Genomic DNA, 27,462 nt, shown 5'->3' on the forward strand with positions numbered 1-27,462 from the left:
AGCACAGAGAAGTGTGTCCCAGGCACGCTTGTCTTCCAGTGCCACCACCACATCCTTATAGTGCCATTGACAGAGCAGGGCCTTCAGGGTCTGCACTGCAAAGCTGTGTGCGGAGCAATAGCCAGGTCACACTGGGAGCACTGGCTCCGGTCCCGGGGACACGGCAGGGACAGCAAGACTGGCGTGGAGTACCTGTTGGGGTTGGTGGCAAGGCCGTGTTGCTGCTGGCACCCCTTCCAGAAGGTATGGACCGCCTCTGGCGTTTCCAGTGTGCTGGAGAGCACTTGGAAGAGCAGGTGCGCAATGAGGCGGGGGAAATGCACGGACACGACGTGTGGGACGCAGGGCTCCTGGAGGATCTTCCACATCACCACAGTTGCCTGCAAAGGACAGAGCAGCCCGAGGCAGCGCTCAGTGCCGAGGTGTCCGTGCGTCAGGGCCCCAGCGCGGGAGGCAGAGGCCAGCGGAGACGCAGGGGCAGCTGCGGGCCTGGTGGCCCTGAAGCTGCCCCTAGGCCAGGATGCAGCCAGGCCCCCGAGGCAGGGAGATGCCGTGGGGGAGGGAGGCTGGAGAGCTGACGGAGAGGTGACCTTGGGGTGAGCAAAGGCCAGTTGCAGAAACTCACAGCCAGGGCAAGGACAGCCTTGCAGTCCCCATCGGCAGTGTTTGTGCTGTGCTCTGGCCAGTTGGCCAGCACATCCAGGAGTATCAGCATGGCCGGCTCTGCAGTCCTGCACGAGCACATGATGTTCTTCCACATGGCCATAGCAGCTCTGTAGGGTCAGAGTTGTGTCTTAGGGTGGCCAGGGACACAGCACCGTGGCCTGGGCAGCAGCGGGGAGCTGAGCTGGCTGCCAGCCGTGCCTCTGCCCACTGCCCCTCACTGGCAGCAGCCAGGCAGCCCAGCTCTGTGGGGACTGGCCCCTGAGGGGCAGGGAGGGAGCAGGGCAGCACGCTGGGGGCTGACATGCCAGGGCTGGCAAAGGGAGGAGTCAGAGGGCCCTGGCATTCAGCGTTTGCCAGACACCTGGGATGGGCTGTACAGCCTGGGGGGCTGGTGAGCCCTGAGCCTTGTGGGCACGTGGGCCCCATACCTGTCACACGATGGGGCCACGCGCAGGAGAGCCATCACCACCTCAGCGGGCTGTGCCTCTGCCAGGTCCAGAAGGGGCCTGTACACGTTGTAGTCGGGCCACTCATTGGCCATGAGCCACTGGTGGATGTACTTCACCATGGCTGGCACCTGCAGAAGGCACGGGAGACTTGGAAAGCTGCCAGAGAAGCTGCCCAGGTGCCCCAGAGAAGCGACCTGAAGCTTTGGCCTCACTCTCGTGGCTTCTGAGGCTTCCAGTGACCAGCAGGCATGGCTTGAGAGGCCACGCAATTCCTGGCAGGATCAAAGGCAGGCCACGGGCTGCTTACTTGCTTTGGATTGGAAGGACTCTCCTGCACAAGCATATCCAGCAGGGCAGCACTGGTCTTAGTTTTGAAGATGGGAGGGTATGCTCTGACCACAGTGCCCACGACGCTGGTCTCTTCCTCACGCATTCTCTTCATGAACATGCAAACCATCTGTAGCAGGAGGGCAAGAAGGGAGGGAGGTTCCACGGAGCGCTCCAAGCACGGTGCTGGGCTGAGCAGTGACAGCAGGCCCAGCCCAGGGGTTGCTGGCTGCAGTACCTGCGCTGTTCTGCGGAAGAGGCCACGGCTGCGTTGCTGCTCTCGTGTGCGCTCCGTGGCTGCACCTGGCAAAGAGCGAATGCAGCCGGTGCTGAGGGGCTGCGGGAGAGGCTGGAGAGCAGAGCCAGCCCTGCTCCCCTGGCAGGGAGAGACCCAGGAGGCTCCAGGGCATGGAGCACAGCTGAGGGCTATCACTCACCCTCCTGTGGTTCCTGGAAGTGCTCCACCTCTTCAGGCTGCTGTGCTGGGGTAGTTCCAGCACCTTCTTTCTCCTCCTTCCCCAAGGCCAGCTTGGGCATGCTTGGGGCTTTCTGCTCTACCTCACTGCCTGCATTCATGGCTACTTGGAGGAGAGATGGCTCAGAAAAATCTGAGTCAGTAAGTCCTGCAGTCGTGTCTTGCAGGCACGTGCAAGACTGAAGTCTTGCCAAGGCTACAGGACAGCAAATCCTGCGCTCTGGTCTTGAGGGCTCCTGTTGCAAGGACAGGGGACTCCTCTAGGTCAAGGACCGTGGTCAGCAAATGCCACGGTCTGCTCTCGATGGCAGAGGCTGCAGGGACTGGAGATGCCTCGAGAAAGCTCCGCGCCACCAAGTGCCACGGTGCGGCCTCGAGGGCACCTGCAGAAGAGAAGCCTCGGGAAGGCCACAGGTTGGCAAGTGCTGTGGTCTGGCCTCGAGGTCACCTGCAGGAGTAACGTCTCCGGATCAGCAAGGAACAGCGCTCTGTCCCGTCCTGGCCCGACGCGTGCACCGAGCACTGTGGCGTGGCTGTGTCACCGCCAGCACCTATGTCACCGCATGTCACAATGAGCCCTTGGACACGCTGTCCCGTTCTGTGCCACGGTGACCACGCTGCACCGTGTCACAAAGGGCCCTTGCACACACTGACACCTGCCTGGGGCTGCCCCTCCCCCCCCCCCCCCCCAGAGTGGCCCAGGTGTGTTGGAATGCTGTCACAGTGTGACTAAAGGGTTTGCCAATTTTAAAGACTTAATTTTCTTTAGAGACAGGGTTTAGGAGCAAAGACAACGCAGGCTCAAAATTTAAAAAGAAAGTACAAGAAGAAATTTATTAATAACACAAGAAAAAATTATTCAGAATAAGATTCCTAGATTATTCCCTCCTCCCTTCATTCCACATTTTTTTACCAACCACATACAGAGAACACATCAGTCAGTTACCCCCTTAAATAATCATTTCAGTTCACTTAAGAGAGAAAAGTTCCTTTTTCTGCTGCAGACTTAGGGGGTGTCTTCACCTTCACAGTCTGCATTTGCCGGGCACCTACAGAACTATGAATTTTCCTCTCATTCCCACAGTCCTTGCAGAGCCGTGTTATGGGCTACGATGCACGCATGGGCTGCTACTTTTAAAGGCAGGCTGCTGAAAAACAAAATCCTCTTCATCATCTCCTCTATCAAATGTCTCTGTTCATATTCCAGTCCCAAAACAGAGAGCTCCATTTCCCGAGGCTTCCCCGGCTCGCACCGCGTGGGCTGGAGATTGCAATCCTTGCCCTCAGTCCTCGCTGCTGAGAGAGCAGCTCCCTTGGGAAGCCTTTGTCTACCCCTTTGTCCAGAGTCCTGAAAACTGCCTGGGCAGAATCTGGCAGGCTCCTTTAGCATGATAATGGGAAAAATTCTTTAAACCCAACCTCCAAAATAACACATATCGTAAGAAGTTAAGGAAGTATGGGTAGAGGATTATGTTGAGGTTCCTTGACCAATTCACCATGTCTTGGGAAATAAATCACACTGTTGACTTGTGACTCTTTTGTTCTGTTTGTGCTGCAAATCTGCTGTAGTTGCAGACTGTATTGCATTCACTTTGCTCCTTCTTTTCCAGAACTGTGACTTTTTTTTCAAGACAAAGTCTGTATTTGATTTTTTTGTATGCTTTATGGAAGAACATTGCAAAACTATATTCTTGATCCCTCTGGTTCATAAGCACGACAATAAACACACTAATCATTAAAAATGGAATTGTCCAGCAGCTATTGGAGCAGGTTGCCCAGGGAAGTAGCAGACTAACCATCCCTGGAAGTGTTTAAAAAATGTGTGGATGTGGCACTTGATATGATTTAGTGGGGAACACGCTGCTAGCTTGATGGTTGGATTCAATAATCTTTTCCTGCATTAACAATCCTGCTTTTTCTTGCTCCTTCATGCAGTGAGTTTACCAGTTGCTCTTTGACCATGCAATAACCTGCTTGTTTGGATGGTGGATCTGCATGTGCTCTGAAACCCCTTCCCTTCAATTAATTGACCAGAAGTGCAGGCAACATGATGCAAGAGTGGAGCATAGAGTAGATGTAGAAAAATACCTACTGATGTTAGGGACAGGATATTCAGCAGGAATATTATGTATCAAAAAAGGCAACAAATTTTTCAGATGGTGAAACTTTCAGTCCTTTAAGGCTGATAAATATCATAATAAATTCATGATGAAAGGTTGGGTTTAGCCATTTGCTTCACTCTACACTGTATCAATCAAGATGGGTTTAACATTTCATCTCTGAAAGACATTAGGATTATTGAAGTCTGCAACAATGTAATTATATATTTCTTTATTTTGACATCTTTGTTTGAAATGGTATCAAATGCTACAGCCAAATGAAGCAAAGACGCAGGATACGAACAAGATTTATTTTTCAAATACAAACTTCAAATACACTTGCAAGGAGTGCCACGTAGCACAGACCTGTGAGAATGAAGGATTCTAATGGGCTCACCTTCTCATGCAATAGAAATTGCATGATTAGAGTCCTTGTGAAACTAAAAGTTCTAGCTAGTCCTTCATGAGTAAAATCTTCACATTGCCTTCCTTTATTGCAGTTCCTACAGCACAGCTTAGGGAAGTGGTTCCATCCTTTTAAAAGGGCACTGCCCCTAATTACCAGCAGAAGAGTCTGAGTGAAACAACACAATAAATGCATTTGTACTCAGAGGAATCAATGCAGCTGTGGGTCAACTCTCAAGTTCCTCCTATTGTTGCTTAGTGTTGCACCTATTTGTTGCTTGGGGGGAGAGGCGAGGAAAGGAGCAAGAAAGGCCTTTGCAGGCTTTTACAAAGATGTTTGTTTCAGCCACGCGTGCATCATCCAGGGTTCGGGGAACAAAGGCCAAGGGGCTTGTGGGGGCTTCAGGTTTTGTCATGGGATGAGCAGGCAGGGAAATCCTTAGGGACCAACTGCCAAGGGACAGGGGGTGTTCACAGGTGGGGTTAGGGTGAAAAGGCAACAGGGGAACAGAGTGGGAGTGACCGAAAGGCTGAGCGATAGGGAGAGGGCACGGAGTTCACCCAGGGAACAGAACAGGGATTGCATTCCCTAGCTGGGAACACCTTTCTGGGTCAGCTTATACTAATTATGCATTATCATTCAAAGTTTATAACAAATCTCAGTTTAGATCTAACTGATGGCCATGGTAGATCAAGAGTATATTCAGAAGAATCCCTTGTAAAATGATTTAGTAAAGGATGTACAGCTCTTTTTCTCTCTGTAATGTGACAGATGTTTCTCTTCATTGCTTCCTGTGCATCAATGTTCTTGGCAAGGAAATGGACTTCAAATCATAGAGACATTGACTCATTAAGGTTTGAAAAGACCTCTAAGATCATCAAATCACACCATCAACCGAGCACTATGGTTTCTTTAAGTGTCATATCCAGATTTTTTTTAACATTTTATGAGACTATGTTGGGTTGATGTGGCCAGAAATGTGTATTCTATCACCATCTGTTGAAACCAGGTGGGGTAATGATTTCCTTATCTCCGTGGCACATAAAATCTGCCAATGGGCCATCTTTAAAACCAGGTGGGGCAAACATCTTTATCTTTTCCACAAGCCATCCTCCCTCCAGGAAGATATCATCTGCTGCTCAGCCATTAATCCTACTGTATGAGGGATAAAATTACATCATCCCATTGGGACATGCTCCAGTCAGGGGGAGGAGACAAGCCTTTCCTACCCAGATAAAACCTGAGATTTTGGACAGCAAGTTACCTTTTTTGCACTGGATTACAGAGGCAAACCAGCCATTTCCACATCATCCCTGGACCTTCGGAGGAAAACTGCACCTTCTACAGGAAGATCAGTTAGCTGATCAAATGGCTAAAGAAGCCACCTTACATTTGGGAAAGCCTGTGAAAATCCTTTAACTAAATGAAGCACCCAAAGAAGCAGAGAAAAAAGAGCCCATAATTAGTGAGAAGGAGTTAAAAGTGATGAAATAATTAAAAATGCATCAAGGAAATCAAGGAGAGTAGTTAATGTCTGATGGGCGCAGATTCTTAAATAAGGCCCTAGCTCAAAAAATGTTATCAGAAATACATGAATTAACCCATTGGGGAATCCAGGGACTCTGTGACCACTTTCTCAGAGAAAACCTCTGTATTGGAATATATGATTTGGCAAAGACACTAACAAAAGGATGCCTAATTTATCAAAAGGTAAATCAAAAGATAATGAGAAAAATCAAACCTGGAGGAAGAGAGCGAGCCCTAAGACCATTCCAAAATGTCCAAATAGATTTCACCAAAATGCCCCCAGTCCAAAAATACAAGCATTTACTGGTCATAGTAGATCATGTCACCCATTGGGTGGAGGCTTTCCCAACAGTAAAAGAAGTGGCAGAAGTGGTCATAAAAATAATTCTAGAACAAATTATTCCCCGGTATGAGTTAATCAATAACATAGATTCTGATAGAGGCCCACACTTCACCTCCCAAATTTTACACAGAGTCACTGAGGCACTGGGAATAAAATGGAGATTACATACTCCATGGCATCCTCAAATCTCTGGAAGAGTAGAAAGCACGAATAAACCCTTAAAAAATGTGTTAACCAAATTAATTGCAGAAACACAAATTAATTGGCTCAGGTGTTTACCCCTTGCTCTTCTATGTACTAGAACAATACCTTGCTCTGACATAGGGATTTCCTCTTATGAAATGATGTTTGGGCTTCCCTTTCTTATAACCCCCTTCAGCTCGGAAAATTACTTAGAAGAGAAACTGCTACCCAAGAATATTTAAAGGCCATTGGTAAAACCTTAGAGGGTCTCAGAAAAACATGGTATCTTCCTCAAACCTCACCCCTTGACACAGACACCCACCAGATTGGCCCAGGGGATTGGGTCCTTATTAAATCTTGGAATCACACTCCCTTAACCCCTAAATTCAAAGGTACTTTGGAGGTGTTATTGACTACATACACTGCAGTGCAGACTCAGGAACAAGGCTGGACCCACATCTCCTGGATTAAAGGACCAATTTCACCTCCCAGTGGTGAACTAGACCCCGTGACACCACTGCCAAAGGTTCCTAAGTGGACTGTTACCCGAGACCTCACAAATCTTAAAATCACTTTAAAAAGGAAAATGAACTAACTGAACTATTTTGTTATGTTCCTACTTGTTTAAAATTGTTGCTGTTGTTGTATTGCTTTAAAGTTAAAACTCACAAAGGTTAGCAAAGTCCAGTATAATGGTTGCATGTCTTCCCTAATTATATATATAATTATATATATATATATATATATATATATATATATATATATATATATATATAAAATTATTTAATTCAGGGCACTACTCAGTTCTCTATTAATTTTAGCCCTCAAATTAAGCATAAAACCAGTTCTCCTGCAGAGTATTTTCTAAAAGCCACTAAATTAACAAAAACTGGGAGAAAAACGAAAGGACCTTTCTACCCTAAATGAACCTCCATACCCAAGAGACAGGACCGGGTGACATCAAAAATGGTTCATACTGGACTCTTGGGATGTCTAATGCTGGCCCTGCTTATGAATAACTTTGTAAAAGGCAAAGAAACTGCATGCACTAAATGTCACTACTCGCTCTACGATGGAGAAAGCCTTGGGTCCTTAATAAGAGTCCATACTAATATAAATCCCAGTTGTTTTAACCATTCTCAAATAACCACCTGCCAAGAAGGTGAAAAGGTCTATTAGATTGCAAAAAACATAGCCTCTTTTCAGCAGCACTTACTCGGAGAGTAGCCTGTAGGAGAAGCTTGGTTTTGCTTTGAGCATGAAACAAGTCAAGGAAAACTACCAGACCTGATAAAGGAAAAGCAATTAGTTGTGGCAACTAAAAAGGAAAATGAGCTAGAAACACCCCTGGGAAAGAATCTATTCATAGATCTAGTTGAAAGAATCAGTAAAGAATTAAATATAACCGATTGTTGAGTTTGTAGGAATACCCAAATGTCAGAAATTTGGCCTTGGGAAGGAATTTGTTTAAAAGCCCTGCAAATATTAAAATGGAAACAAACCGGACAAACACTTCAGATGCCAGAACAAAAACGAAGAAAAGAGCAGTGGAACTTAAAATCCAAAATAATCAGAGAAGAATGTATTAAAAGAGCAGGAAACAAATCTGAAACTTTTGTAGGAAAAATGGCCTGTAAAAGGTACTTGATAATAAAACATTCAAATATAAGATGGATACCACAAGAGCCCAATTGATACTGGTCAATTGAGAAAAAGGAAAAAGGGGGTATCTATCATGAAGGATATGACCTACATGAGTGTGCTGAAAAAAGAATAAACCCCTTCTGGGGAATAAAGGAATTATCAAAATATTGGGAGTGTCCTACAGAAACAAATGAAACCTCTTGAGAAGCCCCTAAACATCTATTTTGGGTATGTGGGGACACAGCATATACTAATCTTCCAGGAGATTGGACAGGGAGCTGCACCATTGGAGTTATTAGGCCTGCCTTTTTCCTACTCCCAAAGGATTCAGAATCAAAGCTAGGAATTCCACTGTATGATGATTTAAAAAAGACTAAATGGGAAAAAAGAGGCATTATTGATATGGGAAGTAGCCAAAAGTGGAGAGGAAAAATCTGGACCACAGAACAAATAATTGAGGTCTACAGACCAGCAACCTGGGCACAAGAAGGATCCTGGGGATGTCGTATCCCAATCTATATGTTAAATAGAATCATTCGACTCCAAGCAGTGTTGGAAATAATCTCAAATCAAACAGCCCTCAGTCTAGATCACATCACTGAGCAGTTAACCCAAATCAGAGCAGGTGTCTACCAAATTCGGCTCATGGTAGACTACCTACTAGCAAATGAAGGTGGAATCTGTGGGAAATTTAATACATCAGAATGTTGTTTAGAAATAGATGAAAAAAAGTGAAATAATAAAAAATATTTCTAAAGAAATATGTAAAGTAGCACATGTAGGTACCCAAGAATGGACTCCTTTAGTAGACACCAACTGGTGGGATGACATCTGGTTGTTTAAAAAACATTTGTTATAAGTGCAATTATAAGCTTTTTATTCTTACCATGCTTACTCACAATATGAGTCAGTATCCCAGACATAGCTGACCAGACAAAAACCAAAATCATGATGATAGAAAGCCAGGAGCCAAAACCATAAGTTTGCAAGGGAAATTTATAATCAATACCTAAAATTAAAAAAGCTCTATCCTCAAGAACCTGAGACTTCGAATTGATGCGGGCTAAGCCAAATCAAACAGAAAGAGGGGGGACTGTAATGGGTAAATCCTGTTTGTAAAAAAGGCTCAATAACAGTTAAAGCTATATGTTCCTATAAATGTTCCTAGTTGTCTGTAATGTTAATCGTAAACTGTAATGGATGAATCCTGTTCCTAAGAAAGTTCTGTAACAGTTAAAGTTGTAGGTTTCTATAAATGTTCCTAGTTGTCTGCAATGTTAATCGTAATTGTTAAGTACTTAGCCTCACCCTGGTTTACCCCCCAGTTCTTACCCCATATCCCCTTTCCTTTTCATCGGCTTGTTCCGTCGCTGCTTCCCTAAAATGGCGCCTGTGACAACGGAGGAGTGATGTCAGTGGAGCGTATGCAAATAAAGAGAAACGCAGAGAATGCTGGGACTCCATGAAGAACTAAAACCCCTAAGATAATGAGCCCAAATAACATCTGAAACTGGAAATAGTTTCCCCTTCCTGGAGCTGATTCCTAATAAAGGCCATAAAAAAGGAGCAGGTCTCCTGGCCCATTTATTTCACCAAGTGGTTTCACTGACAAGTGGTTTGGTAATTGGAGGACTATGGATGTCATACAATCTCACCTGTGTGTCGCCTCTCTCTTCTTGGAATACTCTCTTTCCCTGGACAAGCATTTTTTGGTTACATTTGCCTCAATGGGTTGTCAATGCTCACTATACGCACTCAGAGCAAAAACGTTTTTTAAAGAAACTAAGTCACTGCAGTATTTGGCATTAAAACTTCAAATCTGACTCTTGGTGGGATTCATATATTGGAGTCCCTGTGTAGTTCTGAAAGTTGGACTTGGTGTCTTGATAATTTTAAATCTGTCAGAGATTTCACTTAGAACAATTTTTCTGTGTTTCACTGCCAGTTCTACACTTGTGTATTTTTTGGTTGCTGGAATTTTTTCCCAAAAAGCAGTAAAATCTTTCTGATGAACTGAATGTTGAACAATAAAAAAATACCAATATTAAGTGTGCATTGCATCTTACTCAGAAATACCATTGTGGGGGAATTCCTGAAGCCATAAGCTTAGAGTATGTTCTCCACATCATCTTTTATGAAGGGCAATGAGGATATGGCAAATTAAGAGCTGTCTGTGCTAGTAGGTGGTAACTGGTGAGGTCTAAATTTAGCATGGGATTTGAGAAATGGTGAGCCTTACTACTCATGGAGTCAAGTTGGCATTGGGCTGTGAGGGCTGATGGTGATACCAGAGCATGCAGAAGTTCAGCTGGAGGCAACAGCACTCAGAAAAATCTCAAGGGTTGTAGTACTGCCCTCCCTCCACAACTTCATGGGAACAATGTTTTCCAAAATATGTAAAATACAATAATCACTGACATGTTGTTCCACTTCAGACTGTCACTCATATCCCAAGTTTATTCTGTTGCAAGCTCTTCTGCTGACCCCAGCAGCTCTGCAGTTTGTGCCAATGATGATGGTGATGTTTTCAAAGCAACTTTTGTTCACTGGGAGAAGCACTGAGAGTGCCTTCATGGTTTGCTCTCAACAGAGTTAAAATGAGATCTTATGAGCATTTCTCATTGCTTGGCATGTATCATTTTGACTTTTTTTTGCAGAAAAGGAAAAGGAAATGAGAAATTGAGCTACTTTGCTTCCTTTGTTTCCATACTTAAGTGATTTGTCATTTAACCTTATCTCCTCCACTCTTGGCTCAATGTTATTTCCAGTTGAATCCCATGTTTCCTACTGCCACAGCATATTTAAAAAGTTGAAAAGTACCTTCCGGTGCTTAAAAAACACTGACATTTCATCTAGTTTCCCAATCAATTGTGCTGATAGCAGCTAAAACTATTCCTGGACAAAATATGTAGAAAGGATGAGGACTGACAAGCAAAGTTCAATCACATAAAAAAAATGAGCATGCACTTTCCAATCATAAATAAAAGCCATGTTTCAGTTTAGCCATTTGAACCTACCAATTTCAAATAAAAAAACCCAACACATTTTATAAAAGCAAATCAGAAGATCATAGTCAAGCTAGAAGAATTTAATTGTGGACTTGAAAATTTGGACATTAGTTAAAGAATCCATAACTGCAGTAAACTGCTATAATTTATTGAGTTGGAAATGTCACAGTTACCATACAAACTTCAAAAGATCCTTCATTTTTAAGGGCAGTAGTTAAAAATGTCTAATAGGACTGAACAAGACAGTTGCACGGATCCTTCATCTTAAAGACTGTTAGGAATGAACAGAACACAACTTGAGGAACAAAATAATTTGTAAATGTAATTAAAGATAGTGAGCATATATGGATCTGTGAACTCCCTTTGCAGACCACAGAAAGCATATAGCACCACATAGAAAAGATGTTTTCAGTATTGACTACTGACAATTTGATCACAGTATTCCAAAATGATTGGTCAAGATAGCACCATTGTATGGACCAACCAGCGACCAGGAAAAGGACCACTCAGAGAGAGGATCAAAAATGCACCAATCCACGAGGGGCCAAGGACAGAGAGACTGCCCAGCTCCCTGGCACCTGGACCTCTGGCAGAAACTTGAGTCCAAAGGAGCACACAGTGTGTCACACTGCTAATTTATTTTCTGGTTTGTCACCTGGGGCTCAGGCTCATCTCGAGTCCCCATTCTCAGCTGTTAATTAATAAACAAGTTAACCTGCAGAAGGTTGCAAGCCTCGTTTATTACAAGAGTATTGTCTACTCTGCAGCATGCAAGGATAAGGTATTCCTTCTGAACATGTATTTCTTTAAAAAACTTCTGTTGTTTTCAGTTGAAGAAAGAATTTTGTAGTCTTCGGAGAGTTGAAAACAGTTGACAACAGAGCAGGAAAATGTACCTGATGAGTAAAGCTCCAGGAGGCCAGACTATTCAGCTCCTCAAAAAAAAACCACTATGTGCCCCCCGGTAGATTGCTGATACCCAGATTAAAGAGTCTTCTTTCCAGAAGAAAACCGAACAACTTCCAAGCAGGAATTTGTTTCCAGCAAAACCCAGAAGTTAGAAACCCAGAACCTGCAAACAGTTTACTGAGATTGTCAGTAGATTGTCCGTGGAAGGATTTTTACAAACAAAATTTTAAAAAGTAAGTATAGATACAAGTCTACTATAATAAATTTAGGTCAGCCTTGTATTACAGTATGGTCTCTAGAATACTGGACTCTTAAGATTCTTCCAGCAATTGATATTTTTCAGGACAGAAAACAGTTTGCAGAAGTCTAAGAAAAATACTACAAGAACTAGTATCTCTGTGTTACTTAGTCAAGAATTCAAAGGTAGCAGATAAGTAGGAAAAAACTGAAATAACAAAATTATTCTGTTTGAAGTTACTTTAATTCAACCCTTAGGACAAAAAACAGAGTATTTTTATATATTTTTTACTCTTTTGCTTCTTTCTTTTCATTTGCAAAAGCAATATGGTTTGGTTAAACTGAAAGGCTCAGTCAACAGGTATTTCCTGAAAATATTTTCCATAATGAGCTGAATGTGGATCTCCAGAATGAAAGCTGATACTTTCTTTCTCTAATTTTCCAGCCAAAGGTTTCTATGATCTTGATTCTTTAAATGAAACTGCCTGGACCAGTGTCCAAGCCCAGCTAATTCCACGTCATATTTGTGGGTGTACTTTTCTTCCAGACAGACTGATCATCCAGAGGTCCTGTATACCAAAACATAAAAAATTAAGTGGATGTAACACATGCACATACAAATGCATGTCAGCTCACACATATGCAGACACACACACACACTTCTATCCTAAACTAAATAAAGTGTGTGTGTGTGTGTGTGTGTGTGTGTACATTAATACACACACATGCTATATGCATATATAAGAGAAATAAAGTTCATCTGGAGAGACATGGTCACCAAAACTTTATGCTGCAAAAGTCTCCAGAGTAAAAATCAGCAGTTGCTATTAAAGCGTGAAGTCAAATACAGAAAATTAGTTCTTTGAAAATTTTGCTTATTCTCATTCAAAGACTCTGGTTAGTGTAAGAACCTCTAATATATACAGTAATTTTTTACTAGTTCCCATTATCATGATTTTTCTAATTCTAAAGAGAGAAAATGTGTACTTTGCTTGCTGCAAACTTGTCACCAATTTGTTTGCCATTGCTCACATCTACACTGATTATGCTGCATCATTTTATAGATTACATTGCAAAAAACAGAACTAAATGATACAGTTGATTACAGCTGGAAACTAACACAGTCTCACAGTAACAGACACATCACTCTGCAGTATTTATACAATGGAAGTGACTAAAACAATAAGCATAGAAGAGATGTTAAGCTATTTTATTTAAAAATATTTACGTGCTTATTGTTACCCTGTGTTTGTAATATTAGATACAGCACTGCAGGAAAACAGCCCCCCTTTTCGGTATGGCAAATATATTTTTGTCCTGTGTTGTAACAGGTACTTTCACATGTGGAAAAAGTGACAAAACATGGACTTTAAAAATGGATTTATTTGCATTTTAACAAAATCCAGTTTGTATAGTTACTTTTCTGAAGACGAGTTTGGGGATTAGTGAGAAGTAGTCTGTTGGAACCACAAGCACATTAACACTGATAGTGTTTGGTTTAATTTTTTTTTTCCTGCAGCTCTGTTTATTCAATTTTAAATTATTAGCAACTCCAAATCTGCAGGAGGCACTTGAAAAGTAAGTCAGCTTGCTCAGCTGTCTTGTGTGTTTGTGAAGCCACCAAGCCCAGCAGGTGGCAATACAAGCACTTCTCGCTATGTGAAATTGTTGAACTCCTGTGATACAACAGCATTATGATTTAGTCTTTCTTCGTATTGATTAGTCACACACATGAATTTTCAGCCCAGCATCTGTAAAACAAATCTTCCTGTGCCAGGTGCCCAGTTAGTGAGGCAGTATCTCTTAAAATTCCCAGGACTGATTCCAAACAAAACCAGACTCAGAAACAGTTACACAGATTTCACAGATATAAGATATCTACATGATTGTTTTTATACAAAGTCATTCTGATTCAAAATGAAAACAAAAACCAATCTTTTTTCTTCTTCACCGCTGTTACTTGCAGGGAAAAGTGATAAGACGGCCACCAACAGCGATTTGCTACATATGTGGCCGTGAGTATGGAACCAAATCTATTAGTATACATGAGCCACAGTGCCTGAAAAAATGGCACCAGGAGAATGACAACCTCCCAAAGCACCTGAGAAGGCCAGAACCCAGGAAGCCTGATGTCAGAACCGTGCAAGGTAAGCCACAGACCAAATTAAGAGAGATGAGTGGGAAGAATTTCAAAAGGTATCTTAAAGCAATAGGTAAACAGTTTGCTTTGTACTTGTTGTAAGTTTACTTACAAGACCTTGTCTTAAGCTTTCCTTCAAAGCATCCATAGAAGTAGTCATTATCTATGGAACACTCTTCTTAGGACATTCCCTTGTATGTGCCCATATATTCTGAATCAAAACACAAATAGATTAGCAGCCTGTTTCACAGCTATTTTTTGACTTCTTTTAACGCTGTAGACAGGCATGTCTTAAAATGAGCAAAAACATCCAAGAATAACGTGCAGACATGACACAGAATCATTAAAATAAAATACCCTCAGGCAACATAGGTGTAGATCCTTCAGCCAGATTCTTCTTCTACAATCAACAGCGTGTAGATGTTCTTGATCCCATTTTATTTACAAGTCTGAGAAGCTTTTATTGTGAGACAGTGTAATGTAAACACAGTGGAGAAAAATATATGTAGTACAAAGGAAACCATTTCTTTTTGCCAATTTTGCATGTTTGTGCTGTGGGTTCTGTTTTCTAAGATTGCACTTCTTCAATTCAATGAACACTGATGATCCCCAGCACCCACAGAAATGCCTGTCTTATGTATTCCAGGGTTGTACGTTCACAAATTCCTATCCATGCTTTGCCTGGAAGCTGTTCCCAGGACTTCCCTATTTCCACATAAAGTTATTTCACCTTTCCTGCTGGATGCTTTCCCTGACCCTGCCAGCTGGTCTAAGCTACTTTGGGCCAAGTTTGGACCACTTCCTTACAGGCATTTAATTCACACACACTTTTTTTTTGGTATTCTTGTCCTGGTTTGAAGGACAGGCATCTGCCAATAAAGTCAGAAGCTTCTCTTTGAAATGCAGAATGTAAACCCTCTCCCCCCAGATTATTATAATTCACAAATTAAGGAGCTCTCAGGCAAAAATAGGGGAATTAGGAATAACAGTTCTTTACTAGGAAAATTATCATAGAAAGAAAGGATTACAAAGAGCAATCCCAAAAACACTGAGAGAGTCAGAATACAACCTGATACCCCATCAGTCAGTCAGGGTGTTGGTATCAGTCCGATCAAATGGTGGCTGCAGTCCTACTGCAGTGACAGATGTGGTTCAGCTGAAGCAGTGCTCCTGTAGAAGGGTGCAGTTTTCCTTTGAAGGTCCAGGGATGATGTGGAAAGGTCCAGCTTTCTGCTGGAATCCAGTGATTGTTGTCCAAAATGTCAGTTTTTATCTAAGTGGGAAAGGCTTGGCTACTCCCTATGGCTGGAGCATGTCCCAATGGGATGATGTAGTTTTATCAGTCATACAGTAGGATTAATGGCTCAGCAGCAGATGATATCTTCCTAGAGGGAGGATGGGTTGTGGAAAAGATAATTAGCAGATAATATGTGCCACAGAGATAAGGAAATCACTACTCTGCACTGCTTCAACAGATGGTGACAGAATACACATTTCTGGCCACATCAACCCAACAGAATTCTCCACAATTTCCCTCAGCTTCCCAAAATGCACATCTACTATTCTACTCTTCTACCAAGTGCTTAAGAAGCCCCCCTTAGTATGTCTAGCACCTTGCATTTAGAGAAAGTTTCACCATCTAATGTGCCAGATCTTCCCAGAGTTTTTCCCAAAGTAGTACACCTAGAAGCTGGATCCCAGAAAAGGTGACCAGGCACTGCAATAGTATCACAAGAGTCAAATTCTTCAGCCATGACTCAAACACCCTTCTCAAGAAGACCTCCCTTCAAGATATGCTATATCTGTGGCAGAGAATTTGGGTCACATTCTATTGCTATACACGAACCTAAGTGCCTGCAGAGGTGGCATATTGAGAACAATCAGCTACCAAAGCACCTCAGACGGCCAGAGCCCCGGAAACCTGAGGTCCTCACTGGTTCTGGTGCCTATACAATTGCAGATGAAAATGAAGCAGCTTATTATAGTGCTCAAGCCCAGCTCGTGCCCTGTAGACACTGTGGCCGAACCTTTTTTCCTGACCGTCTGCCAGTGCATGAAAGGTGCTGCAAAGGAGGTAGCAGAGGTGCAAGGCTACCAAGAGCTGGAACTGGCTCAGCATGTGGTGACCCATCTAAGGCCCATCAGGGAGCAAGCAGGGGTGCACCAGCTCTCTCAGACCAGGTAAACTGCTAAGCCTATGCTGTCTGAAAGGGTGTGGATGCATCTTAATGCTCGGCACTCCAGGGGAGATTGGCTTGCCATCAAATGTAAAATCACTTTTCTTCAGAAGGACATTTTAGCTCCATGTAAATGTGTCTCTGATAAACAGAGAATAAAGGAAATGGAAATACTGGAAAGGGAATAAGGGAAACTACTTACTCCTATTTATTTTGATTTTCCTTTGGAATGGGAGTAGCTGGGTTCTCTGTTGTCCTTTAAGAGCTATATCCCCAAGAAGGACCATTGCTTGATACTACTAAGGCATCTGACAGACTTTGCACTAGCTCTGCACCTTCTCTTCAGGGCTCTCCAAGTACTTTAAATCCAGCCATTAGTTCAGACTTATAGTCTTTGTCAGGAAAGGCTCATTACCATTACTCTAAAGCTGGTGAAACTGATTGGTGTAGTGCAACATTACAGATCAGTCCTGTCTTCATCTGCCCACTCTAACCTCCAAGAAAAGGGCCCGGACTCAATGGTTTGCTAGGAACTTCAAGTTTCCTGGAAACCTGATCTTCTAAACTACAGCACACAATATAGAAGCTAACATTAATATATAATGTTGTAAACCACTTTTAGATTAAGTCAGATGCAAATAGACCCATATGACTATGTAAGATCTTTGGCATTTTCTATAGCATTGATGAGAAACATATCTTCACAAATGCATTACCAAACAGGAATTATGGAGAACTGGTTGCTTCTGCTCTTAGTAGTACTGTTGCTTGAGAAATCTTTTGAGCAAGTTGCTCAATACCAGGTTTTTTATTCCTCAGTAATATTTATCTAATACCTGCTACATATACTCCTGTCACACGTCTGGAGTGAAAGACACACAACCACAAACCAGCAATGTATGAAGGAGAAGACACTCCCAGCATTTCTCCTGATTCCTGGAGGCCCCTGCTCAAGAAGGAATCCTTCAATAATTTCTCAAAGGAAAAAGAAAGATACAAACCCCACAAAATGTGCTCTCTTAGGCCCAGATACAGCCCTAGTCACACATGGGGCTCAGAGATCATCACTGCCTGCCTTCTGATCAGGCTGTACTTGTAGAGGGATCATGATTTTCAAGTTAAGATTTGTTCCTGGAGGCAACATCAGGAACCTTAGCAGGTTGCTTCTGCTGCCTGTGACAAAAGCTGAGGTTCTGTCAGAGAGATGAAGACCATTTCCTTTTTAAGTCAGACTGTCTGACAGATTCTCATGAGAAGAGATTATAGTCTGACAGCAAGTCTCAGCACTGTGTCATAGTGCTGCTTGTGGTCTTTGACTCCCTAGCCTAGGGGCCCAGCCTTCTGACACAGACCCATGTGGAAGAAAAGCACCAGGATTCTGTCACACCATCACCATCTGGGTTTGATGAAAACAACTCCGAGGGAGGCCACCCATTAAGCATTGGGCACCAGCATCATCCTCTTCCCAGTTATTGAACATCACACGGACCCTCAGCTTGCAGGGAGGAGCCCCATGCCTGGGAGCTGCATCTTGGCCAACACGCTTTGGCCTGGGTGAAGAAAGGTGGTAAGTTCTTGGGAGAAGGAGCATTTCTGGGAGTTGCTGGGTGGAACATGGGAACTGTCAGCAGCTTCCAGCCCTTTCCCACATTCCCTGCTGTGTACCACCCACAGGCTGCTCAGAATTGCCACCACTGTGTCGCTATTTGGCTGCTCCCATCACTGAATAATACACATGGTGACAGAAGCGACTTCCATTGTGTGCTGGTTTCCTGACAGTTTGCCAGGTGTCCACAGCCTGCTGCACACCTGGCACACATGGGAGATTCACTGTGACAAAGGTTTGGACAAACAACTCTAAGAAATTTGGATTCCCAAGTTTTGAAATATATTGAAGCATTATAATTGTCTTTAGGTTATTTTTCCTAAAAAGGTGAAATACACATCATACTAATCAATGTAGTGACAAAAAAGCTCTGTCTCTTGCTGAACTAAGAAACACTTGTTTAAAAACGTGTTGAAAATAAAAGACACACTTGTCACAAAGGTGAAAAAGATGAGCTGTTTGGATTCTAGTGTTTCATTTTCTTCAAGCCCTTCTGTTTCATCTCTTTTTCCCCTCCCTCTAAATTTCATTTATTGTCTCTGTGATGCAGCCACTGGAGCCCGGGCTAGCTCAATGGGGACACACCAGCACCACGCCAGCTGTGGGGAACCACCACAATGTAGTTTTAGTGCAGGCAGAACCTCTTGAGCTGCTTGCTCAGCTATGTGGTCAGCATCTGGGATCAGGAAAAGGAGGAGAGGGAAGATCTCAGCTGCTGAGGTTCCTACAGGGCTCATTAGGGTTGGAGGATTCAGGGGCAAAGAGCCCTGAACGTGGCTGTGCCTGGGATTAAATGCAGGGGAGTTACTGGGGCTGGGTACAAACAATCAAACAATGAGGGATTCTCAAGGGAGGGCGAAGGGTAGGGATTCACAAGGCATGAAGCAATGAGGGAAGCAGGGGGAGGAGAAAGGATCACAGGGGCCAATGGGGCATCGAGTGTCAGGGGATTTTCAAGAGGGTGGAAGAACTGGGGATTGGCCCAGGGTGGGACTGACAGGGAAGGAACTGGAACAAGGGCGGGGAATGCCAAATAGGGGGAGTATCAGGGGCAGATAGAATTTAGGGAAGAAACTGTTTTTTATTTCTGTGCATGCAATTGAGATCAGACTTTGGCTGAATCCATGCATTTTGTCAAAGGCAGAAGACCACAGTCACCTTTGGGATATTGATTAATTATAACCACCAGGCTGTCTTTCCGGTGCAGGTGGTACATTATTGTATCACGCGTTTATTCTCCCTAAGTATCTAACTTACTAGATCTGCAGACTTCCCAGTCTTTATGAAGTGTTCTGTAACAAGGAAGAAATTAATGGTCAAAATCAGTAATGAGCCACAGAAGTCAAATCTAGACTGGATCATTGTGAGAGCTGTGGCTGGACCAGAAGGTGATAAGGTTTCAGCTCATCTAATTACTATGGAGAAGAAATGGATTGAGGGAAGATGTTTAGCATCTGCCAATGCCTGCAGGTGCTCAGCACCAACTTAGGTAGGGCCCAGTGTGAGTACACACATGTGTTAAAAGGAATTGGACTATTCCCACACATGCATGCAGGATTACAGAGAACAGCAGGAATAGCATTTACAGAATCCCCCTGACCTTGAATTCACCTCATCCTTTTTCAGTACATAAACTACTGTAAATATCAGATGTGACATACTGCAGTTTGATGCAAGCCAGTACAAAATTTGATTTAAAGAAGCACCTCCTCTAGCAACTGGGTAGAATGAAATATGACCCAATTTCCGCTGTTTCTTACATGCACCAGATATTTGCTTCTACGAGGTCTCAGTTACTACTAGAAAAACAGCGTATTTTGTGCAGTCATGACAAAGAGAAAAGGCTTGCATTGTACAGAAGAGAACAGATATTTATCTTGGTAATACAACTCACCTCAATACCTACAGGAACCCCCAAGCTGCGTATTATTTTAAAAGGTGGTGAAGAGCTACATTTAAAAATAAAATAATTTCTGCCCCATTTCCTTACTGAAGAGAGGAATGGAAGAGCTGGTTCCTGTGTATTGGAGCACAGGTAGGGCCAGTGAATGTCACCCCAGACACTGCTTCCAAGATTATAGGCACAGATTTATTAAAGTACTGAGCATGTACAAAGAGAACCCTGAGCCTGGTTGTGGAGGAGAACATGCTAGTTTCCTGAATGATTATCTACAAAGAAGAAGTAACTGCTCCTTGGTATTTTCATTCCCCACAACCCCCCTGTATTCCCTTCCTCTGCAGTATCTCAGGATGCCAGGAGGAGCAGCTGCAGCTCTTGAAGGCAGACGTGTCAACCAGCAGCTCTTCTGAGATCCATCCCAGTTTTCAGCAGCGAGAATGGCCAGCCTCTGTATTGGTGGCAGAGTCTCCCTTAGGGGGATGATGTTTCCCTTGCTCACCAGGTGTCTGAAGAGCTAACACCCTCCTTGACCTGCTGCATCAAGCAGTAGCTCAGTTTCAGCTGTGTTTCTTTGCTCCCCACATGCTCAGCCGGGCTCTGTCTCCAGCTGTCACTCTCCATTGTGTTCTTGTGATGGCCCAACAGGAACAGAGCCTGCAGGTCAGGCTGTGAGGCAGAGACAAAAGAAAGGACTGTAAAATCTGAAAGTAATTCCAAAAAATGCATCTTTTTCCTCCACAAGAATTAACTATATGTGACCTAATCAGTAAAAATGCATTTTAGAACAAGACCTATCTTTTAATCTGTAGGGGAATATTTCTAACTGGACACATCAAAAGATTTCCTGAAGAAAGAACACAGCTACAAATATAATGGGCAATGCCAGAGTTTTACAAGTGGTAACTAGCTAAATATTTTACAAAGGATCAACAGAGAGGGAGAGGGGAGATTAAGAATACTGAATTATGGGTTAGCTTTTGCCAAACACTTGTATTTTTATCTTTGTTCATATCACAAGCTCTGAATTCCAATCTTCCATTATTGCAAATTGGAATGATGTTCCAATATTGTTCTAGGAATAATAATAAAAAAAGTGCAGCTACTGTGCATCACTAATGTAATTTATACCTGCCAGGTATATGGGAAAATTACATTAAATACTTTGAAATTCACAAAAGTATTATTTTCCATTCCCTGTTGCATGCCTGAAAAATATTTTAAATTTGCAGTTACACAAAACTTTTAAAAATATTTATTTTTATTAGTTACTAAAAGCCAGTAAATTTTTAAGGAAAAAAATAATCCAACTTCTAGACTTTATAGTTATACCTCTGCAAAAAAGCCAATATACAACACTAGTGTGCCTCTGTGTGTTTGTGAAAAAAAAAAATAGGCAAAGAACAGGAAGAACCAAAGACTACTTCAGAAGTGATCTAAGGAGATGAAATATGTATGGAAGGCTTTTTTTTCTGTTTGTTTCAGCATGTTGAAGGCTGTTTGTTGCATAGCTCATTTACTAGATTTTCATGAAGTATGAAATGTGTTCACAATTCTGGGTGCAACACAAACCTGTCATTGTTTGAAAGTTGCTATGTTGTACCAGGAAACACCACAGGGATGGATTTTATCAAAAAATGGGCCGAGCAAACCTGGCAAGTTGAAAGGTATCAGTAGCCAAAAGATTATCATTCCCTGGTGGTTTCATTTTTACAACACCAACTCCATCTTAGTTTTGCTCTGTTGGATCACGAGCTGTATGTTGTTGCTTTAAAAACACGGACAAAATCTTGTGACAGCAGCAAAAGAATATTTGTTGCTCTCTGATGTTCTCAGACTCCAGAGGGTCTGATCTCAGCTCTATCTCTAGTGTGCCATGCACAGCCTGGAGTGCTTCATTTTCCAAGTGGGATGCTGCTACTTAGCTTGCCCAGTGCTGTTATTTTCTCTGTATCAGGCATGCACTTCCACGAGGGGATTGCAGAAGTTCAGTTTACAGTGCTGCTGTTGTTAGTCACAAAGCACAACAAACTAAAGACTAATTGCTTTTGTGTGCCACTGAAATGACCTTTTCCTTTCTTTTGGGTCTTGGATTTTCTCTTTGTGTCTGCTGTGCCTTTGTGTAAATTTGCATAAAGTCTTTGTAGCAAAAAGCCCCTAAAGCTAAAATCCTGACCCTGGTACAAATAAAAAAAAAAAAAAAAGAAAAAAAGAAAAAAGCCACTGATTTTGATGCAGGCAAAAGATTGTGGGACATTTACCTGACATAGTTCTTTAAATAACTTGAACTATATTAATTGATTACCCTCTGAATGGTAGAATTTTCAGTCTTTTTATCAGAGAAGTAACCATTATTTTCTTCTGTGGCATGGAATTGCAAAACAGTCTCGGCTCATTACACACACACACACAAACTTATGTTGTGTTAGCAATAAATGCTTAAGTGAAGCAACTCTAGATTTTCAAAACAATACCCATAATTTGGGTGTTTTTGAAAATTCTGCTTTTTCCTGTAGATCCAAACTTTTCATATCTTTTCAACCTATCTTTAAAAATGGCTGTAGTTATCTTAACTCTAAAAGACAATTTATTTAGATTGATGGATGGCTTCCTGTGATTTTTAAAAATCTAAATGGAAAATAATAGTAAGTGAATAATTCATTCCTTTGAGGCATGATTTCAAATTTTAACATCATAAATTCACCCATACTTTTCAAATCAAATCAAATTTCATGCTTTTTTATTTATTAGAAAATTATGAGTTCCCCTAATTGTTCTCTGGCCTTTTATGCAGGAGGTTTTTCAGTACTTTTGATCATTCTTCATTTCTTAATTTATTGCCTAATATATTTCATGTACATTAGTTTTCTCTCCTTCATGGCAGAGAAATAAAGCAAGTGGTGATGCTGCACAATTATAATATCTTGAGTGTTTTGTAATAGAACACAAAAGCGTCACTGCTGTGTGAAAAAAATGTAAAATACTGGTCTGTATAAAAATGGTTTTGTGGCACAATAAGAGGCTTCAAAAAGAACATTTTTAAAAAGCAAAACAAGAAAAGAAGTGGTGAAAGATTATCTCATTATTCTCCTAATGCACCAGAGGCCTGCATGACTCATGCCAGCCTTTAAAATGGAGCTCTGATTTCATTCTTGTTTTTGGGCTTTTTTATATTCCTAATTTGCCAGTGCACATAGAACAGCTTTCATTAAAGCTTGGGAAAGAAAATACTTTCTGTCTTGTTTTCTTTTTATGCTTATACAGTGTTTATGCTGTCTTGGAATGTTTCTCCAAAGCATACTTGTTTCCAGAGGATGATGGCACTGGGCCCTTCCCTCAGTGAAGTGGGCAAACTAAACAACATAATTTTCAAGGATGCAGCCTCAATAAAAATAAAAATATAAACATTATGTGGAAAGTACCTGATTTCACTGTTTGTCCTCCTGACTAAATATTCCTTCTGATTTGAATTGATGCCCACTGAGACCTCAGTTCTGCAGTGCTCTGCACGTGTTCAGGAACCAACCCACCAGCAAACAGCAGAAGTCATAGCATCCTTTTTCTCCATGTGCATTATTGTTCACCTACGTTAATCTGTCACATTTGAAACACTTAATTTACAGTGTATGAATAAAGGATTTTGTAATTGCAAGTAATGTCTGCATATTGAAAACTTTTAATAACAATGATACAGAAAATAAAATTGATGCAGAAATAAATTGGTTTTTCACCTGCACTTTGAAACCAGTTCCAATACCGCTAGATGAGAACTTACATTACTGCTGTGCCTCTGTGGCCCTCATTTAAGCTACAAAACATATGTAGCTACCTTTACCCCAGCTACTGGCTCCTCCTTGAATGCCAGTGACATTTTGTGAGAAGAGAATCAGCCTTACTGTATTAAGACAGTAAAACCTGTCCTGCAGCTTCTGTGTATCAAAGTACTGGCACAAAATACCTCTAAAGCTGCTATAGCTTATGACAGGAACCCAGATTCTAGTTGTTCAAACTGATAATCAAGATTTGATGTCATCACACCCTGTATGAGTCTAAAATAAATAAAGCTAAAAAGAGGGCAAATATATATTGGGTTTCCTTGCAATGTAACAAACAAAACAAAAACAGCTTCCTCTTAGCATTTAATTTTTCAGAGACTTGTTTTGTGCTTCAAACCAAACCAAAGCAGAAACAATGTACTTTCATTCTGGAGTACTTTTAAAAAATAATAAAACAGGAAAAGATATGACAGCCTGGGCAGGCTGACAGCAATCCTTTCTCATGGCAATTCATTTATGAGAAAATACACTAAGACTTGCCATTTCCAGATTCAGTCACATTGTCTGCCTTTGGGGGTGTAAACAGTTGCCTTTAGTGTATTCCAGCCACCATGCAATCCAGTACCTGGGAAGTCTGGAAATGGGCTTGTGAACTGTTTTATTTTAAAGTCTTCCACTTTGTATAATGCATAAAATAGTTCTTGGAAGACCACAAGGGTTTCCTACCAAAAGAACACCAAAGGCTTTTATCAATGCAAAGAGCATCTGCATCCTTCTTTGCAAAAACAGCGTTTTGTGCAACATGAATAATGTCTCATAGAAGTAGAGGAATTTTCTTGTTTGTCAATCCTTTCTGAAGTGACCCGAAATTCAAATCTATTTGCAGCCTGAACAGTGTCAAACTGAACTTGTCAATCATTTCAAGATGAGCTCTATCATATTTGATGGGAAAGGATTGTACTGCTCACTTAATACCATACCATTTAGATGTGACACTGATGAAGTCTTCAAAACTTGGTCTACTAGTCATTAAAATCAGTAGGGTGCTGGATATTCACCAGCAGGACAGCAAACCTTGGAAATGGGGAGGGAACAAAGGGTAGAAAAATAGGGGGTTTTTTCTGATTTTGCACTAACTCAGACATAGTTGAAAATGTATATTTTTTATTTTGAATTGTTATTATTAAATATACACTGGCTAGATAAAGTGGATGAGTAAAATATCCATCTTGTCCTTCATTTCCTGAGTCCAGTGCCTCGTCGGGGCTAACGTAAGAGCCAGAGCATCAGCTTAGCACTGCTCTCTCAACACAAAGGACAATATTTAGGGTCTTGATTAAGCCCTGCCTGCCAGCCATGCCCGTGTGGGAGGCTGAATTACACCCTGAGGAGTGGGACAGCTGGAAGCCCTGGCGACAGGCACAGAGCACAGCACAGAAGTTCTGAGCAAGGGAGGAGCCAGAGCATCAGCAAGAGCTGCACTGAGGATCCTGAGCCCTCACTGAGCTGATGGGACAAGGAGCACCTTCCACCCTTCCCTCCCTGCCAGGAACAGCTGCATCTGGGAGCCAGAGAAGTCAGAACAAGGCTTCCTTCTGGCCTCCTGTACCTGGCTTTAGTAAAGGATCTCAGGGCAAAGGAATGTCTCAGCGTGCCAGCAGGAATTTGTTGCTGTTGTTGCATGCTTCCCATACCGCCTGACACAAAGGATAATTGATGTAGTGTTTCCTTAATTTTGAACACGTTTCGCACATACAGTAGGAAAAGACAACTCTTATTCTCCTTGTACAATTTCCAAAATGATCAATTATATCCATAGGAAGCAAAGCCTCTGCCATTGACACTTGCTTGGACCTTCTTTGGATCTGGTGCATTTGGATCTGACGCATCTGTGGAGCCATTAGCAGTGAGTGCATTTTATGAAACATTGCCTCTAATATTTTTATCATACTCTCCAGACATTATATCATGAGAGCACTGTCAGTGTGGTGCTCTGATACAGTATGACAGAGTTTTTCAGTAATGTAGCTGAAACTGTCACAAGAAATAGCTTAGCATGGGTGGTATGTGAGGGCATGCAGCTTGTATGCTGGGGGTGTTATTTAAAGTAGAGAAAAGCATGATTTTATAGTAGGAACCAAGGGACTTAGTCTGCATTTCTTTTATTGTTGCCAATAGCAGCTTCTTTTATCCAAAGAGATTAAAATATGCTCTTAAGTGCCTTAAAAGCCCTGGAATGTGTGGTTTACAGCAGTATTAAGGACTGACCTAAAATTACAAATAGATATGGCACTAGTAATTTATTTGGTAAGCTTCTGAAATGCTGACTGTTTCATTCCTTCTTATAGAGTGAATTTAGGTTGTACAAAAAGCAGGCAAAGCAGGAGGTCATGGTTTCCCCTCACCTCCCCTCCCCGAGGAACTCAAACAAAGCATGTTATTTCTGGATGTAGTCTGGGTCTGAATGTTTTCTTTCCTTCAGAATCCATGGCACCAAAGCATCCACAGCTCTGTGTAACTCAAGCTGAAGCTGGTCAGTTGTTTCTCATATGATACTCTTAGTGACAGGGATTGTCCACTTTATAACAGGGTCTCTGCAGATAAAGTAAGAGATCAACAAGGAGACTTTACACTGTTTGGAAATAGCTTATAGACACCACATTGCTGTAAAAATCCTACTGCAGAAAGCCTTGCCACCTTTGCAAGTGGTGGCACTCATTGCTTTTCCTGTGCCAAGTGAAAAGACTTTGGCAGAGGCAAGTCAGCAGAAAACTGAGGCCTTTGTCTTTACACTAAATTGATACCTGTCATTCATCTAAGACTGAAAGGTACCCATCACCTAAGACCAGAGAACTAGCCCTCAAAATATGGCTTAAAGAGTGAAACTGTGAATTCTGTTTTATATTGATGAACTAGTGAATGAGCTAGTGGCTATTGTTCTAAGTCAGCTCTTCAATTTTTTTAAAATAGATCAAATTTTTGGTAGAATATCAGACATTAAGAAATAAAATCCAATGTTATTTTAGTCTTGTGTGTTGACCTACTTACTTCAGCAATGACATATTCTGAATGGAATATCCAAAATTAGGTATTACAGCAATAGAAGAAAACTAAGCCAACAGTGCAGCCCTGTGTCAAGAAAGCATAACTTGAGAATTTTAGATTTAAACGTTAAATAAGAATTCTTAATGTCAGTCCTAAATAATGAAGGAGTTATTTTAGAAAGAGTCAGTAATAGCTGGATCAGTTGCTTGCTCTTATGCTTTTCTGCCACTTCCTTCTTCATGGTCCTCATAATTCATGGAATTACATTAGCTGAAACTCTGACTCCTTCAAAATAACTTTTAAACATAAGAATTATCTTTAATGAGTATTGTGACAGGAAACACCATAGTTAAACTGCATGATATGTTTTTTAAATAATGTTTACTGTAAAGTAAATGATGCTTATGCTAAAGGTAGCAGCTGGAAACTGAAGATGTTCCTAATGCTTGCTGGAGAGAAAGCTGGAAGTGTGTCTTCCTACACAGGTGCAAGCCCCACTGCCCCAACAGGCAGATGGTGATGGGCCTCTTCCCATCTGGAAGTGATAT

The 27,462-nt window shown here is 41.9% G+C and overlaps 1 long non-coding RNA gene across 1 annotated transcript in view; it reads left to right on the forward strand.

Moving 5' to 3' along the window:
- LOC306815017 overlaps positions 1-16,087 on the forward strand; it is a 42,710-nt gene extending 26,623 nt beyond the window's left edge. The window contains exon 2 of the long non-coding RNA XR_013777297.1: positions 16,038-16,087. This is a non-coding gene — a long non-coding RNA (uncharacterized lncRNA). The remainder of the gene's footprint in view (positions 1-16,037) is intronic.
- The last annotated feature ends 11,375 nt before the right edge of the window (positions 16,088-27,462 follow it).

The sequence above is a fragment of the Erithacus rubecula genome (genome assembly GCF_903797595.1).
Source record: "Erithacus rubecula genome assembly, contig: SUPER_Z_unloc_5, whole genome shotgun sequence".
Lineage (NCBI taxonomy): Eukaryota > Metazoa > Chordata > Aves > Passeriformes > Muscicapidae > Erithacus > Erithacus rubecula.